This window comes from Solanum pennellii, chromosome 6 (assembly GCF_001406875.1).
Source record: "Solanum pennellii chromosome 6, SPENNV200".
NCBI classification, from domain to species: domain Eukaryota; kingdom Viridiplantae; phylum Streptophyta; class Magnoliopsida; order Solanales; family Solanaceae; genus Solanum; species Solanum pennellii.
The window spans coordinates 13680982-13700458 of record NC_028642.1 but is presented as its reverse complement, the minus strand read 5'-3'; the positions used below and the strand labels follow the sequence as shown (position 1 = coordinate 13700458).

At 36.7% G+C, this 19477-nt stretch overlaps 1 pseudogene; it reads left to right on the top strand.

Moving 5' to 3' along the window:
- LOC107022123 overlaps positions 1–19477 on the top strand; it is an 86649-nt pseudogene that overhangs the window by 25717 nt on the left and 41455 nt on the right.

The window sequence follows — 19477 nt, the reverse complement described above, 5'->3', positions numbered from 1 at the left end:
CCCTTGGGGAGGACCCTTGTTTTTGGGGTAAAAGGGTTGCCAAAGGCATTGTGACCCATGACTTGTAATCCACGATCCATGTGTAAATCAACATGTCATCGACTGCCTCATCGATGAACACTTAGTAATTTTCATCAAGACTGGTTTTGGATCAGTCTCTGACCCAAACGACGGACCAATAGGATGGAGGGTCCTGTGACCGTTGTCTCACAGACGGACCATTGGTCGGGGTCTCGTCTCTGAGGGCCTGAGTTGTTGCAGGTTTTTAGTTGATTTAAATTCATTAATTATGAGGTTAGTTAATTAGTTTCGGATTAAGGGAGGTCTAATTAAGTTATTTAACAACCTATATAAAGCATCTAACCTAATTACACTAACCTAAGCTCTCATAATTCCCAAAATCCAAAACTCTCTTCTTTCTTTCTTTTTTTCTTTCTCCCAAAGAAACTCCATTGAACACCAAGCTAGAGGTGGGTTCAAGAGCTGCAAAGGATCAAGTTTTCCATCAATGTTCATCAAACAATAAGGTATGGGATTCCTTTCACCTTTGAGACCTCTTTCCTCAATGGGTTCCATAATTGATTCCAAAGTTGAGTTTTCATGTGTCTTTTCCAATCTAGAAATGGATTTGTTTATGATTTCTTTTTGATATTATGAATAGATTAACATTTATTTAAACTTAATTATTTTATTTTTTGATAGATTGGTCTAGTTTGTAGAAGATGACCTATTTCCCTTTCTATCATGATGTGAATTATGTTATGTTGGTTCAATTGAATTGGTTATTTGTTTAATTACTATTAGATAATGATATTGTATCAATTTTAAATAAATTACGGTGAATTATAGTACTATCATGGGAGTCCTTCAGTAATTGATCTAGATTGTGACTTTGTCCTATGTTTCAATCTTAAGCTATGAACTAGTAATGGATTGTGATGTAGTGCTTCAATTAACCTTTTTATTATATTGAATATTGTGGTGTACTGATACTACACCCTTATTGGGTTGAGATAAGGGTTGATGGAAAGACCTTACTGATGGATTATGAAGGAGACTTGGTATGTCTTGTGGTCTCTACTCTTTACTTCAATTATTCTTAATTGTTGTTAAGTGATGACGTGGTATTGAAGTATACCTTAAGTTAAGATTTATAGGGTTTTCATAATGTTGAATTGAAATGTCTTGACAAAGGTTTGTGAGGTGTTGTCTAAGATGGAAATGTAACAAGGATAGTGATGAATTATCAATTTACCTTATCATGATGTGAATATGTTATTATTTCAAACTTATTTGTATGGATTTCTAATGAAAGGACAATACTCATGCAAATTCTTATTGAGCTATGATGATGATGTTTATACAAAGGACAGACCCTATGGCCTACATTGACTTATGATGATTAATAGAGGTATTAAAGACACGTCAAAAAGGGACTCTAACTTAGAACTTAGTGAACTAAAGTGAAGAGCGTCCCTTCCCACATACGGAACGTAGGATAACTAATGAACTCTTGAGATTGGAGACTATAATGCATGTAGCATAATAGGGTCCTGATTATATCTCCTAGTTCTTGTACTATGTTGCCCCTATAGAAATACCAGCTAGTGGATCCAACTAGTTGCTATCTTCATGTTTTGGTAGTACCTTGGAAATAGTCCACCTTCCTTCGGTGTAGGGTTCCAGGACACGGATTCCACATTAGATGTGGTCTAGGTCGCCTAAGGCAAGATGTTCCCAAAACGTAAAATGAATAAAAGGTATGAACTCTAACTAGGATAACCTAAGGGGTTTTTCTTAGTCTAGGTAGGGGTACGGGACTCTACCTATATATATATTGAAATAGATAGACTTAAGAGAAGTCTTAGGAGGATGTTCTTATGTATGTATATGCTTATAAATGTAAATGATATGTATATGATGATGTTAAATGCTAATGACACTATGTGACATTGATTACTCTAATGAACATGTACTTGGTCTCTATTGCTAAAGGATGATATTATGTACTCTTAATATTATGCTATGTGAAGTTGGTCATTGATTATGGTTCTTGCTAGTTTATTTTCTTAAGTAAGGTTATGAGGCTTTGCTTAGTCATTGAACAAGTGGACTTAAAGAGGGTCATGAGTAATGGTCTTTCTTAGGTTATGTTGAAATTTACTCTTATTCATGCTTGTGTTATTATGACTTGAATATAGAATTACTTTGACTATGTGTTCAATTATATGATATGCATGTTGACTTGACTAGACTTTGTATCGTTGGTCTTGTGATGTACATGCTTCTGACTTAAAGAATATGTCTTATTGATTGGTATGGTCTTCTAGAATGTGCATAAGCCTTTTCAAAGTAAATTCATACCTTTATGAAATATCCCTTTTCGTAGCATGATTTCATGATTTGAGTGCATATGGTCTCATACTTGGTACAAGTGGTGTACTAACCCCATTTACTCTCTTTTACTCAACATTTTAGGTTTTGGTCGTTGAAATGCTTTTGAGACGACTTTGAAGAAGGATTGCAATTCTCATCATACAAGTGGGTAGGTACTCACTTTCTGATGGCAATGCCAATATCAAGCTTATGAAGTAGCGTTAGTATTAAGCCTCTTATGTTCTTTCCTTTTATTTTGAGTACTAAAAATTGTATGACCAATATGTGGCCTTGTTACATTGATGTATGGGTTAGGCCCAAATAATTAAACTCGTGTTAGATGGTTATGAGACGAGACATTCTTTTGAGACTATCTTATATTTTATATATATCTATGTGCAATTAAAGTAGAAGAGTAAGTAATCTTCCTATATGAATGGTATATGTATACTCTATATGACTATTATTTGTATGTAGAGGTTTATGTAAATCTCCATGTAGTAGCAATGAAAAGTTTTAAAAAAATCCGCATTTTTTACCTATGAATGTAATGATGTAAGCTATGAGGCTAGTCTTAGTCCTCAAAGAGGACGACAACGACCGTTACGTGTAGGGGGTGCTCCCCGGATGTGACACTATATCATACCAAAAAGAGATGTCCCACTTGCAAATGTAAGGACCATAACTTCTAAATTATGTGGATGTACTAGCCAAAACATTGGGCACGCAATTATGGGAATGGAAACTTCTACTAGATATCTGTCATGTAATAAAGGGAAGACCTCCATCTTAATATACCCTCGGTGCTAACTAAGATCCCAATGAATTTACATCAATCATATTAATTTTATCATCCACGAAAACACACAATTAAGCAACCAATCCAAGTAAAAGTGATTTAGAATAGCATCTAAGATTTGATTCATTTTAGATGAGAAAACCTTTCAACCTTTTGAATTCTTATCTATGAAAATCTTTCATAATAATGATCATTGTACGATGTCAGAAAACCTTACACAGTCTCAACAATACATAAATTTAAATGTATTTGGAAATTCATTTACATCCATTTCATAAACGCAATGATATCTTCATAATTTCATATTTCATAAGATTTATCATGTAATCATTGTCTACAGTCATTGATTGTTCTTTAGGTCATGTGGATTACACTCAAAATCATATCAATACTTCCAAAAGAGAAATACAAGAAATTGACATTGTTACACCCTTAAAAAGAACTAGGTTTAAACTAGAACTTCACATGTGTTTCATAAGTTAATAATGATGTATTTTAGAATTAGAAGTCAGTTGGTGAAGTTTGGAATTCAAACATCATGGGACGACCAAGACGTTTGGAAACTAGCCTTGTGTGTGCACTAGTATGTCATTGTATATTGTATGTGTTTTTATGTATGGAGTCTAAAACTTGTAAAAAGATTTAAATAGGTCAAATTAAGGGAACCCATCTTTGGCAAAGCAAGCTTCCGATAGGCATCAAGCATTTGCTCTAGCAGGGAACACTCGTGTGTCACGGACTTAGTCCAGCAGAGGCAAAAAATTTTGGTCCGTGTCGAGGACTCCCTGTTTCAAAAGTTATTTTGAAAAACCTTGCGGGAGAAGCTCCGCATCGTGGACTTGGTACATCTTAGGCCAAAAGTCTTGGTCCGCGTCGAGGACTCCTCTGTCTCAAATATTATTTTTGAAAACCTTATTGGAGCAGTTCTGCGGTGCGTACTTGTTATCCAATGATAACTCCATAATTTAAGTGATGTTTGACTTGTCTAAAATGGTGCTTTTAATGTAGGGGTGTTTATGGTATTTTGGGGTGTGTTATATACTGATTTTAGGTCATTATACACCCATTCCCCCATGAAAAAACCCCAAGCCCTCAGTTAGAAATAAAATATTCTCAAAATCCAAAAGAGGTCTTCTCTTTCAAAACCATCTCAAAACTCCATTGAAGGTCAAGGTCTTGGAGCTTGGTATGTGGATTCGAAAGGATTTATTCACCAAATCTCATGGGTTTCTTCATATTAAGGTATCGTAGTTCGTCCTTTACTCATATCTCATTCAAGGATCCCATTCAAAGAGATTTCAAAAAGGGTTTTCAAACTCCAATTTCTATATTCTTTTACTCTAATTATAATTCTTTGAATGAAAATGTTTTAATGCTTAAAATGAGTTGTTCTTAGTGTTTAATGAAGGTTTTAATGAAAAAAACCCCCCAATGAATCCATGTCTATACTTTTATTAACTTTTCAGCTTATGAAATGGGCTTAATGAGCATGACTTGGAAATGTTAAAGTTATGTTTTTGTGATGGTTGTATTGTGTGTTGTCTACGGTCCTAAGGGCTAATTTATGATGAATTATTGGATAAAGTGTGAATAGGTGTGAAATCTTTGATGAAGGATAAGTTTACTATATTGTTAAATCCTTATTGTTAAATGCTCTTTAGTGGTATGGTCCAACTTTAGTGGCGGTGTTTATTTGAAGTTCATAATTATATTGTATAGATGTGTTTTTTTTTAGTTTGGACTTGAAGGCATATAATGTGAAGTGAAATGATGATTATGATGTTATATGCATGATATGTCTTAAAAGATTGGAATGTGTATCTTGATAATAATTTGTCTAAGTGAAAAATATGGTCATGTATAGCATGCTAGTGTGTGAAGTGTGATGAATGAAATAAAATATATATATGTCTATAGATCAATATGATGAAAATGGTTATTATATGAAAGGTGTTCTCACAAACTCACACTATGAATGAATAAATGAAGCTAACATTGAAAATGGGAGTTTTAGGGTTGCATACTTGTTGTGAGTTGAGAAGTAGTATTTAGTGGAAACCTCAGTACCTCCCAAGAGATTTCTAAGATAGGTTGAAGAATGGACACCCGTTGTGAGAAGAGATGTGGTACCCAATAAGTATTCCTTGACCTATAGTAATGAATTTTTAACACTACGTAAGGGAGTTATGCTTAGAACTGATTTAAAGAAAATGTGGGTACACGATGTGAGTAGAGATATTTTACCCAATGCACCTCTTGAGATGAGTACTCCCCGTTACCAAGAGAATGAGTTACATAGAAGAAATCTCCTTACTCTTAACTATGCGCCTAAATACATGTATCTATTGGATATTCCATGTAAATGCTAAAAGAATTACCATACCTTAGGCTAGTGGGGATCCCTTATTTGATAGGGGTTAATATCGGGATTCCATGTCTAGCTCTCATGGTCTATGTCGGTTAAAGCTATCCCCCCCCCCACAATAATGTAATGAACTAAGTCTTTTAAAAAGTGTACTACTTAGGGTAGTGGTGGTATGTGACGCTAGTTATCCGTTGCACAAGTAGATACATGAAAGGGGAGTCTTGGTGTGTCTTTGTCTTTAATGTATGAATGTGTTATTATGTAATGAAATAAAGTTATCTGACTTAATGTCTAGCATTAAGAAAGTATGTTAAAGTTATGTCTTGTATAATGAAGTTTATGAATGATGAATGTGATGTACCTAACCTCATGGAATCCTCAAGGAGAACAAAGTGGGTGTATTAGTATGGGTTGCTATTCTCACATTCCATTTTGTGTAACTTACAAGTCCACTTGGGGATGGGAACTTATGTCAAGTTCTAGATGCAAATATGTTCCTACAAAGTCTAGTTATAAGATGTGGACTTGTTACCTCAACGAAGTAAGCCTATAATGGGTAGTCTTGAGGGAATCTTGGGTGTGCCTGGAAGGAATTGTATGGGCGGTTATTTCATGTCTTACGTTAGTGAATCTTAGTATAACCTTGGTTAGGGAAAGTTCTAGGGGGTTAGTTCACTGTGTGTTTGACTATGTAATAACTTAACTGTAATATTTTCATGGGTTCACTGTAATTTGCATTTTGAAGGTTAAAATTATGTAAGTACTATCCTTTGTGCTAAATGATGATCTATATGCTATTTTACCTCTATATTCATGAAATGTTTTACTTAATTTCCATGAAAGCGTATATATACTAAAATGTCGCTTTTTGCATGATTTTTATATATGCCACACTTAGTACAATGTTTGTACTAACCCCATACTTTTCAATACTCTATAGGTATAGGTTCGAGGTAAGTTCAAGGTTAGAAGGAAAGATTTGGAATCGACTCTCTCAAGACTAAGTATGTCCTCATATATTCGAGGGATTAGTACTAATTCTTAGTTTCTATCATTAAGACTTATTAAGTATTTCTTTCAATGTAAAGGTTCGTGTCCCTAAGATATTTTTTGTCGTGTATTTAAGTTGGCTTGTGACCTTGATATTATACTTTAGTATTCATAAAAGATGTCTCTTATTATCATTTATCGTGAAAAGTTTTAATTCCACACTACTTTTTAAATCTTATACAATGAATGATTGCTAAGAGACTAGTACAAGATATTCAAAAGGTCAACTATGCCTTGTTCCGACCTAAGGGTTGCCCTAAATTTTAGGGTGTACTTGCGGGTCGTAACAAATTTGGTATCATAGTATAGGGTTTAAGGAAATAGTTTAGGTTGTACAGTCTAACAAGCCACATCTAGTAGAGTCTTTTTCATCGGTTGGAGTCGCGACACATCTATGTGCAAGAGGCTATAGGACGATAGATTTTAACTTTCTTCATTAGTCTCGTATCGTGCCATAGAAATTAACTCCATAAGGTATCTCCCTTCTTTTACCTTGTATGGTGGTATTCCTGATGTGATTGCTTGGTAGAGGTTATGTTTCTATGTTTGAGAAAGAGAAATGTGAGTTTTGATGAGTTTTCAAGATTGTAAGGTGATGTTTTTTATGGCTATGTGTGATTTATGAGATTGGAAGTATTATGATGGAAATTTTATTATGGTGTAGTTCTAGCATGATGAGAGTTATTTTGGTGGAATGAAGTCCTTTTGGGGGACAATGATTTATCTTGTAAGCTATGTGCAATGATACTATCAATATATGGTGTAGATGTGAGTGTTGGTGGAATGTGACAATAGTAAGAGTGGGAAGTTTCCTTTTGAATTTAGTAATATTTTATAGTTGTCCTTATGTTGGGTTGAAGTTCTTCTGTAAGTCTTATTCCTCTGAAGAAGTTTTTATTTCATATTGGTGAGTTTAGTGGTGACTAAGAGTTGAATGAGGTGATGTTTAAAGGTGTTTTGCTAATCTTGAATCCCAAGAGAATGTTGTTATGTTTGACTAGTAAGGTTGATTGTTAGTCTTGATGTTCATAAGTTAAGTTTAGTATGAGTTTCCATCTTATGAGAGGTGTAGGGGGATTTTTAAGTATGAGAACTTGATGATACTTGGTAAGGGTCTTAACACGAGTTTATGAGAATGGGTTAAAAAGCTAATGCAGAATACGTGCCCCGGTAAGTTATAGTTTCTTATGATTGTTTTGATTTTTTTAGATGATTTTACATTAAGTTGGGAAGAATGAGTTGAGTAGGAGGGTATTCGATATCTCATCTTTATCTCAACTTTTTCTTCTATTCTTACTCAAGCTTGAGACCAAAATTCTTAGTAGTATGGTTATGTTTTGAGTGTTGTATACTAGTATGAGTTATTTTTCATGTTAAAATGATGAGTCCCTTTGATGGTATAATGTTTTGCATGCACGTTTTAATATCATAGTTTCATGATTAGATTGGTAGTTAATCTATATTTCTCATGGCAATGTATAGCTAATGATAGTTGCTTAATTGCTTAAAAGTTTTATGTCATGTGCCAATGTGTCATTTGAAAGTATTACATGTTGAGATTTGAAATGATGTGATGATCATGACTAATGTTGGAGAAGGTATTTCCTTCACAAATGAAATGAAATCAAGTATGTGTGATCTTTGAATTATGGAATTTATTCCAAATTCCTTATGTTGCTTAAAGTGCTGAATGATATGAAGGTTGTGTTCCTTGTGAGTTTGGTGCATTGATTATGAATTTATCGACCTTGAGGATAAATGTTATTCCAAGTCGCAGAGTATTGTTACACCCTAGAAATGAACTAGGTTGAAATAGATATTGACGTGTGTTTCATAAGTTAATAATAATGTATTTTAGCATTAGAAGTCAGTTTGTGAAGTTTGGAAGTCAAACGTCAAGGGATGACCAAGACGTTCAGAAACTAGCCCTGTGTGTGCACTAGTGTTTCCTTGTATAATGTATATGTTTTTAAGTGTTGTATGGAGTGTAAAACTCGTAAAAAGTCTTTGAATAGGTAAAATTAAGTATATAGTTTCGTAAAGTCCATGTCCGACCCCCCAAGGATCGCCCACCTTTTGCATAGCAAGCTACCAATAGGCAGCAAACATTTGCACAACTAGGGAACACTAGCGCATCGCGGACTTGGTCCAGCTTAGAGAAAAAGTCTTTTTCCGTATCGGTGACTCCCCTGTAAAAAAAATTATTTTGAAAAACCTTGCGGGAGCAGATCCGTGTCGCGGACTTGTTCCCCTACGATAACTCCAAAAATTTAAGAAAAGTTTTACTTTTTCCCCTTGTCTAATGTAGGGCTATTTTGGGTATTTTAGGAGCGGGGTGTTATATATCGATTTTAGGTGAGTATACACCCATTCCCCATATAAAACCCCAGGCCCTCAATTCGAAATCAAAAATCCCTAAAACCCTAAAAAGGACTTCTCTTCCAAAACCCTCTGAAGCCTCTAGTGAAGGTCAAGGTCTTGGAGCTTGGGCTGTAGAGTAAAAAGGATTTCTTCACCAAATCTCTTGGGTTTCTTCATATTAAGGTATGTTAGTTCATCCTTGACTTTTCTCTCATTCAAGAATACCATTTAAATAGATTTCAAAAAGGATTTTCAAAAACTTCTTTTCTTTGACTCTAAGTATGGGTCTTTTCATAAAAAGGTTTTAATGATTCAAATGAGTTGTTCTTAGTGTTAAATGATGATTTTAATTACAAACCACAATGAAAAAGTTTATACTTTTATCAACTTTTAAGTTTATGAAATGGGTTTAATGAACATGACTTGGAAATGTTAAAATTATGTTTCTTCATGGTTGTATTGTGTGATGGATACTTCACTAAGGTCTAATTGATGATGAATTATTGGATAAATTGTGTATGGGTGGTGAAAGCTTGAATGAAGGGTAAGTTGGCTATATTGTTTATTCCTTATTGTTAATTCTCTTGATTGGTATGGTCCACTTTTGGTGGCGGTATTTATTTAAAGTTCATAGTTATATTGTATAGATGTGTGTATTTTGAATATAGCCTTCAAGGCATATAATCTGAAGTGAAATGATGATTATGATGTTGTAATCATGATATGTCTTAGAAGATTGGAATGTGCATCTTGATGATAATTTGTTTAAGTGAAATATATGTTCATGTTAAGCATGCTAGTGTGTGAAATGTGATGAATGAAAATATAGATATATGTCTAGAGATCAATATGATGAAAATGGCTATTATATGAAAGGTGTAATCACACACTCACACTTTGAACGAATGAATGAATCTAATGAATGAAAAGGAGAGTTTTGGGGTGAACACTCATTGTGAGTTGACATGAAGTGTTTAGCAGAAACCTTTCTACCTCCCAAGAGATTCCTATGATATGTTGAAGGATGGACACCCGTTGTTAGTAGAGATGTGGTATCCAATAAGTATTCCTTGACCTATAGTAATGAATGTTTAAGAGTACGTAAGAGAGTTACGCTTAGCATCGAGAGGATTTAAAGAAAGGGCGGGTACACGTTGTGAGTAGAGATGTTGTACCCAATGAACCTCTTGAGATGATTACTCCTCGTTTGCAAGAGAATGAGTTATTTAGAAGCAATATACTTAACCCTTAATTATAATCCCTCGTATGTGTAGGTAATGGAGATTCCATGTAAAGGCTAAACGAATGACCCTACCTTAGGCAAGTGGGGATGCCTCATCCGATAGAGGTTAATATCGGTATTCCATGTCTAGCTGTCATAATTTATGTCGGTTAAAGATATCCCCCACAAAAGAATTTAATGAACTAAGTATTCTAAAAAGTGTACTTAATGTAGTTGTTCCATAAGACACTATTTATCCATTGCACAAGTAGACACTTGAAAGGGCAGTGTTGGTGTGTCTTTGTACTTAATGTATGAATGTGTAATTTTGTAATGAAGTAAAGTTAGGTGTCACGAACCGCAAGTACACACTAGAGGTTAGGGCAACCCTAGGATCACGACACGGTGTACTCGACCTCTCGGAGGTCTTGTACAAGCCTCTTGACTTCATTACGTAACATCAAGCATAAATGGAGGGAATTTAAAAACATTTCTTTAAACATAAACAAAAAGGTATTTCATAAAAACGCGGAAGAATCTCTACTATCATTGTCTCTAAAACCATCTAACTTTGACATGAAAGAAACATCTTGGGACGCATCCCTCATAAAATATACAATATAAAGAAAACAGAAAGGAACAAAAATGTTTGTCCTCGAAGTTATGTGGATTCACCACTTCTTCTCTTCTTGGAAACCTTGGAACTCTACCCTTCAGTAAAATCTATATTCTCAAGACCCAACATGGGAAACTGTAACAACCTGTTTAGTCGATTCGAGCAGTAGAGTTTATTTCTGATAATAACTGACTGGGTCGACGGATCACGCGACGGACCGTCATGGTCACGACGGACCGTCGAGGGTTCCGTTCCAAAACACTTCAATTCTGAAAAACTGGGTACTGAAATCGACTCTCTGAACTTCACGACGGAACTGCAGCACGGACCGTCGTAGATACGACGGACCGTCACAAACCTCTTTACTAAATTTAACTCTCTGAACTTTGTGACGGACCTGCAGGACGGACCGTCATAGACACGACGGACCGTCACAGGTTGCGTGACCCCAACTGGGTCGGATTTCTGCTAAAAGTTTTAAAGGGGTGTTTTGGACTATTCATGACAAACTTTATGAAATTAGTGGGGTAAGTTTAATAATTTAATTACTTGGGGGTTAAAGGAGATAACTTTAAAATAAATAACGGGTTACTTTTATCATAATGAATTATATGATAATTAGGGTAAAAGAAAAAGAATCTAGAGAAGAAAAAGAAAAAGACAGAGAGGGAGAACGAGAGAGAAAGAGAGAACGAAGAGGAAAGCAAACGCATTGGGGAGATAGCTTGCTTGATCAAGATTCTTCGGTGGAGGTAGGTTATGGTTATTTCTATATGATAGATGAACTCTAAATAGTAATCGATATGTATTGGGTTATTCTGTAGAATTTTCTATATGCTTGATTGTGTGTTTGTATGTTGTGATCATATAATTGTGGTGGTTAGAATGATGAGACTGTTGAATCTTAAATCTTAAATCCTCTTTATTAAGATGACGCCTTGACATAAAGAAGGCTTGATGAACTAAAATAATGAGATAAATGGATCGGAGTGTCACGTTCCGACACGTAGTATTAGGGGATCGGAGTGTCACATTCCGACACGTAGTAGTAGGGGATCGGAGTGTCACGTTCTGACACGTAGTATTAGGGGATCGGAGTGTCACGTTCCGACACGGTAGTAATAATGGATCAGAGTGTCACGTTCCGACACGTAGTATTAGGGGATCGTAGTGTCACGTTCCGACACGTAATATTAGGGGATCGGAGTGTCACGTTCCGACACAATAATACTAAAGAGAAGAAATCTTGAATTATATTAATATACTCAAATTCGAAGAACATATTTCCCAAATGAGTATGGTGTGGAGGCTTGAGTTCTCATAGGTGTGCTTGGTGTTGTCGCCAATGTTTCTTGTACTTGTTGATTGTCACCTGTTAAGTATTGTGGTTGATTTTATATTATTATTCAGTATATATTGCTTTCTATTTTGAGTTGGCCGATGATACCTACTCAGTACGTGTTCCTTGTACTGACCCCTACTTGTAATTTTCTTCTTTGTTATTTGTGGAGTGCAGCAAGCGTGCCATCGACTTCGACTCGCCCTCAACTCTAGCCAGTCTTCAGCACATCAGATTTCAAGGTGAGCTATTATTTCTAGCTCGGGCTGGCTTCTCTCCTTCACGTCTTGATGTCTTGAAGTTTGGACATGGACCATCCCTTTTACTTATTTTAGCTTCTTAAATACTCTTAGATTTAGAAATTTGAGGTTAGATGTTCTTGGTGTGATGACTTCCAGATTTTGGGAATAATAAGTATTAAACTTTAGAAGTTATTTATTTGTTATATTAATGAGTTTTGAGTCTTCCGCATTATATTTTGTTCGTTATGGTTGAAATATTGGTAAACGTCGGGGTTTATATTTGTTGGTTCGCTCACATAGGAGGATAAGTGTGGGTGCCACTCGCGGCTCGTTTTGGGTCGTGACAAACTTGGTATCAATGCGTTAGGTTCGTTGATCTCATCACACAAGGACAAGTCTAGTAGAGTCTTGCAGAATGGTAAGGGGACGCCTTTACTTTTCTTCGAGAAGCTATAGGACTTTAGGAAAGCTCATTTCTTTCTTTCTTTCGTGCTACTACTTGAATCCAATTGGTATCTAGGTGATAGAAATTGGTATCTGAACTTCTTCACTCTATTTCAAATATGGATCTACTAGAGTATTTGAAGTTGAAATAGCAACAACAGAAAAAAAAATGTCCTTAGAAATAGATATATTTTCTCGATCGCAAAATGTGGTGGTAGTCTCATGTCGAGTGTCGGTTAATAAAGACACTACTATGACTTCATCGAGTGAGGGTATATTAGAGAAAGTCATCAATGCTTACTTTGTTAGAGTTAGGAAGTGTGTTATTTTTGTTATTGAATTGATCTATGAAGTAAAACAAATTGTTTGGTCTAGAGAGAGAACATATTCGATAATGTTTTGCAATTATTCAATGGGTAGAAATATGTGGGCTATTTGGGTACGATATTATGGATAGGTATGATGTGTTCTAGTGAGATATCTAACGGACATTCACGTTGTGGCAGTTCTAGGGTTATGTGGAAACATGTACGTCAATTGTCAAGTATGAATACTAATTACTAAAAGAGTTACTAGTTGTATGACATGGTCAGATAATAAGATTTAGTGTTGCATTCACATTTGAGAAAACAACTAGTTTATTACTACAGGAACTTAGATTGAGCATTATTTTTAAGGAAAATTTTAGTGGTGGATCTTTGGGTTGTGAAATGTATCTTGAGGGTTCTGAATGAGTACTGACAAGTTTATCTTAAGCTTCAAAAGGTAGATTGATACTAAAATGACAAATTTATAGGGAAAGAAAGTCCTAGTGGATATACTTGGGTGAAGTAAATTGTAGCAAGAAAGTGCATATAAATTGGGTTAGTCTCTTGAATTTGAGTGGTATACCTAAGTTTAAGGTGTCAGATCGAGGAAAAGGTTCACTTCGTGGTGATAACAAGGACTAACTGAGCATGATGGTGAAAAGAGTTCGTGAGGGGTTGTGATTGAGATGAAACTATATAATAAGGATTTGTTGGTTAAATGATTTTTGCATGGTAATAAAGACTTGTGAGCATATAAGATTGTGAATTTCTACTATTTAGTAAAGTAATGTGATTGTATGGAACGTTTTAGAAGATATTGGGGCACCGCTCGTATAGAACTTAAAGGAGCTAGAGTCATAATTAAAATAAGATAAAATTTATGGGATGTGTAGCTTTCAGAATTAGGTGAGAGAAAGGATTATTTTCTTTGTATGCTTGGATTAAAAATGTATCTTCGAAAGGATTGAGAATGGGGTTCAAGAGCGCGTGATTTTTCCTATTTTGTTTTGGTTAAAGCAATAATGTAATTGGTTAATTAGCTTGGTTAAAAGCTATTGAATAAAACTTAAGAGAGGAGTGTACAGACGTTCAGCTTGAGTGAGATGATAAGTTCTGTTGTACTGTTGAATTTAGAAATGAGTAGGGTTGGATTTTTAGTGATGCATATGGTATGGTTGATGGAGAGCAATCAATGATAAGCTAAGATAATGTAATTATAAAAGTCTTCAAAGTATAAGCAAATGTAGATACATAAGGGTATTGGGTTACACAATTGGACTTGAAATTCAAACTTTTCATTATAAGTCTGCATTCTTGGTGATATTTTTTTAAAGGTATGAATTTGTAAGGTATTAATGATTGATTGCATCGGTATTTAGCATGTGAAAGAACTTATGCATGTTTTGGATCATAAATTTTATTACTTTTGATTGTTAAAGGATCTAAGAAGAGTTTCCTTCTGAGTTTTGATTTAGAATGTGAAGTAAAATGTCATGGGTGGTAGGTAAAAGGATGAGATCGATGAGTGATCTAACGAAACAAGAATATTGACATATTGAAGGGTCGAATAGAATTTTGCACCATGAGAAGAATTTGAGAAAAGTGAAGGAATAAGACCTCTCTTATAAACCCATGGGTTGTAATTGATGGTTGTATTGATTTTTGCCTATGAGTTTAGATATGACTGTGAGATATGAAGGAGTTCGATATAGACTTACTAGAATTTATCATCGACTTTTATAAAGATTGAGTTTTGATTTGGATTGCAAACAATGAGGCATGAAGAATTTAGTATTTTACATGGGGTTAGATTGCTCAAATTTGGATAGATGACTTAAGAATGATGCATAAGGTGTAATATAATTCTACATGGTTATTAAGAATTTAGAGTTGGAATAATACTACTCTATTGATGGGATTACATAGAATATTATGATGTGTTACATAGATATTTAATGGTGAATAGAGGTTATGAGCTAATAGGATACATAATAATTTGAATGACCAAGAAACTTCCTAAGTGTTGGCATGAGGTATGTGATGGTTTAGAAGGGTAGCTAAAGCATGATATGTGGAAGTGGTGTGAGGTTGGCTTATGGTTTGATTTAATAGTTTATCATGATGGAAAGGTACTATCAAATTTTAAATAATGTTAGTAGCCTTGTTTGGAACTCGTAATGGTCATGAAATGCTTAAATAGATTGAGAGATAGCCATAGTTTGAACATATATTTTATAAGAATATTTTGATACTAATGGTGGTTTGGAAGTAAGGTAGATGATCGATGTTGTTATGATGTTTTGTTAGAACTAAAAGTTTCGACTTCAGTGGATGTAGGGTTCGATAAAGTAAGTATGAGTGCAATTATAATAGGGACTAAATTGGTGATTGTGGGTAGCTAGAAAATCAAAGAGATAGAGTCAGATGAATGAAGATGTTTGATATGGAAACTATTGGGGAAAAAAATATATGAAGTTATTCGACCTTGGTTATACACACTCTTATGTGAACAACTACTTCATTTCGGGTGTGATTTAGAGCATGATTCATTTTCTACGTCCACGCGTATTTTCACATCTATGGATTGATTTCTAGTGGTGAATTTGATGTAAAGATCCTCGTATGTCCTCTTCATAGGGTAGGATCCTTGGGCAACTTGGTATCAGAGCGTTAGGTTCGTTGGTCTCATCACACAAGAACGAGTCTAGTAGAGTCTTGAGGAACGGTAGGGGGACGCCCTTACTTTTCTTTTAGAGGCTATAGGACTTCAGGAAAATTCCATTCTTTCTTTCTTTAGTGCTATTACTTGGATCCAATTGGTATCTACGTGATACAAATTGGTATCTGACATCCTCACTCTATTTCGCAGATGGTTAGAACTAGAGCAACAACTGTGCCAACACCAACACCGGCAAGACAAGGTGTGTCTGAGCCAAACACTGGGGTTGTAGCTCGAGGAGGAGAAGTGGCAAGAGGCCGTGGTAGAGGTCGCAGGAGGACGCCCTCTAGAGGTAGAGGACAAACACCTGGTCCAGCTAGTAATACGGCGGTGACTCCTCCACCGACTGATGAGGTAGTAAGAGAGGGTGAGGAAGGGGAAAATGAGCAGGTGCAAAATGAGGAACTACCACCCCAGCCTACCCCAGAGATGATTAATCAGGTTCTTACTTATCTTAGCGGGTTATCTGATAAGGGCCAGACACCTCCAGTGTTTTCTACACCAGCACCTCAGGTTCCGGGAGTACAACATGCAGCTGCTGTGGCTCCCCGCATGGATGCCTCATTGGAAGTAGGAACGTTTCCTCGATTGACTACAGGGCCTATAATGACGAGTGATCAGCATGAACTTTTCACTAAATTCTTGAAGTTGAAACCTCCAGTCTTCAAGGGTGCTGAATCTGAGGATGCCTATGATTTTCTGGTTGATTGTCATGAACTGCTACATAAGATGGACATAGTAGAACGATTCGGTGTTGAGTTTGTGACCTATCTGTTTCAGGGGAATGCCAAAATGTGGTGGCAGTCGTATGTTGAATGTCAACCAGCACAGTCACCACCTATGACTTGGGCATCATTCTCTAGCTTATTTATGGAGAAGTATATACCCCGGACTTTGAGGGACAAGAGGAGAGATGAGTTCCTAAGCTTAGACCAAGGCAGGATGTCTGTTACTGCTTATGAGGCTAAGTTTCGTGCACTATCCAGATATGCCACCCAGCGTTGCTTCAGTCCACAAGAGCGGATTCGCCGTTTCGTGAAGGGATTGAGGTAAGATTTGCAGATCCCAGCCTTACAGGTAGCTGCTGCAGCAAAATCCTTTCGGGAAGTGGTTGATTTTGTGATAGAGGTGGAGGGGGTGAAGCCAGACGACTTCACCCTGGCGTCGACATCTAAGAAGTTCCGTAAGGGAGGTGAGTTTAGTGGGTCTTACTCTAGAGGGCAGAGTTCAGGAGGTTACCCAGCCCGACCTATTCAGTCTTCACTGCAGGCTGTAGCTGGGGGTCCATCGCAGACCAGTCAGCATTTCTCTGAGTTTGGAGGTTACCCCCAGACTTCGTCATTCTCACAGAGACCTATGCTTGACTCCAGAGAATGTTATGGATGTGGAGAGACTGGACATATTAGGAGGTATTGTCTAAAACAGAGTTACAGACCCCCAATAGTTAGAGGTAGAGGTGGTCATGGTAGAGGCCGCCATTCTGGAGGACGTGGTGGCCAAGGAAATGGTGGTCACCAAATCAGTCGGGGTGGCGGGCAAGTTGGAACTACTGCAGCGCAACATGGTAGGGGCAGCGGGCAGACAGGTGATAGGGCCCATTGTTATGCTTTCCCCGGGAGGTCTGAAGCAGAGACATCTGATGCCGTTATCACAGGTAATCTTTTGGTTTTTGATTGCATGGCTTCTGTATTATTTGACCCTTGATCCACATTTTCATATGTATCTTCCTCCTTTGCTACTGGTCTTGATTTATATTGTGATTTGCTTGACATGCCTATTCGTGTCTCTACTCCTGTGGGAGTCTGTAATTGTTGAAAAGGTGTATAGGTCTTGTCTTGTGACTTTTTTGGGGAGCAATACTAATGTAGATTTGATTATTCTAGAGATGGTTGATTTTGATGTGATTCTGGGTATGACTTGGCTTTCTCCAAATTTTGCAATCTTAGATTGTAATGCTAAAACTGTGACACTGGCCAAGCCTGGGACAGATCCGCTAGTGTGGGAGGGTGACTATATTTCCACTCCAGTTCATATCATCTCTTTTCTTCGTGCTAAGAGAATGGTTAGTAAGGGTTGTCTAGCTTTCTTGGCCCATCTCAGGGATGATACTTCCCAAGTACCTTCGATTGAGTCTGTCTCGATAGTCCGTGAGTTTCTGGATGTGTTTCTTGCCGACCTTCCTGGTATGCCACCAGATAGGGATATTGATTTTTGTATTGATCTGGAGCCGGGTACTCGCCCCATTTCCATACCCCTTATAGAATGGGTCCAGCTGAGTTAAGGGAGCTAAAGGCCCAACTTCAGGAGTTGTTAGGTAAAGTTTTTATTAGACCAATTGCATCCCCTTGGGGTGCTCCTGTTTATTTGTGAAGAAGAAGGATGGAAGTTTTCGGATGTGCATAGACTACAGACAACTGAATAAGGTAACTATTAAGAACAAGTATCCAATTCCTCGCATTGATGATTTGTTCGATCAGTTACAAGGTGCTTGTACCTTCTCAAAAATTGACTTGAGATCTTGTTATCATCAATTGAAAATACGGGCAGCGGATGTGCCAAAGACTGCATTTAGAACCCGGTATGGGCATTATGAATTCTTAGTAATGTCTTTTGGGATTACGAACACCCCTGCCGCTTTCATGAGCCTGATGAACGGGATTTTTAAGCCATATCTGGACCTCTTTGTCATTGTATTCATTGATGATATACTAATATACTCAAAGAGCAGGAAAGAACATGAGGAGCATTTGAGAATTGTATTGGAGTTGTTGAGGGAGAAAAGGCTTTATGCAAAATTTTCCAAGTGTGAGTTTTGGCTAGATTCAGTGTCCTTCTTGGGGCACGTGGTTTCTAAGGATTGAGTGATGGTTGATCCTTCTAAGATTGAAGAAGTGAAGATTTGGGTAAGACCTACTAATGTTACAGAGGTAAGGAGCTTTGTTGGTTCAGCTAGCTACTACCGTCGATTTGTCAAGGGATTTTTTTCTGTTGCTTCCCAACTGACAGATTTGACTAAGCAGCATGTTCCATTTGTATGGTCAGACGAATGTGAAGAAAGCTTCCAGAATCTCAAGACCTTGTTGACTACTGCACCAATTCTTACCTTGCCAGTGGAAGGTAAGAATTTCATTGTTTATTGTGATGCATCTTATTCTGGTTTGGGTGCAGTGCTAATGCAGGAGAGGAATGTAATTGCTTATGCTTCGAGGCAATAAAAAGTGCATGAACGTAACTATCCAACCCATGATTTGGAGTTGGCTGCAGTTGTGTTTGCATTAAAGCAATGGAGACATTATCTATATGGGGTCAAGTGCGAAGTTTATACAGACCATCGTAGTTTACAGTATGTCTTTACTCAGAAAGATTTGAACTTAAGGCAGAGAAGGTGGATGGAACTGCTAAAGGACAATGATATTACTATTTTGTATCACCTAGGAAAAGCTAATGTGGTAGCAGATGCTTTTAGTAGAAAAGCAGGGAGCATGGGAAGTCTTGCCCACTTACAGGTTTCTAGACGCCCATTGGCTAGAGAGGTTCAGACTCTGGCTAATGACTTTATGAGGCTGGAAGTACTAGAGAAGGGAGGATTTTTGGCCTGTGTGGAGGCAAGATCTTCTTTTCTTGACAAGATTAAGG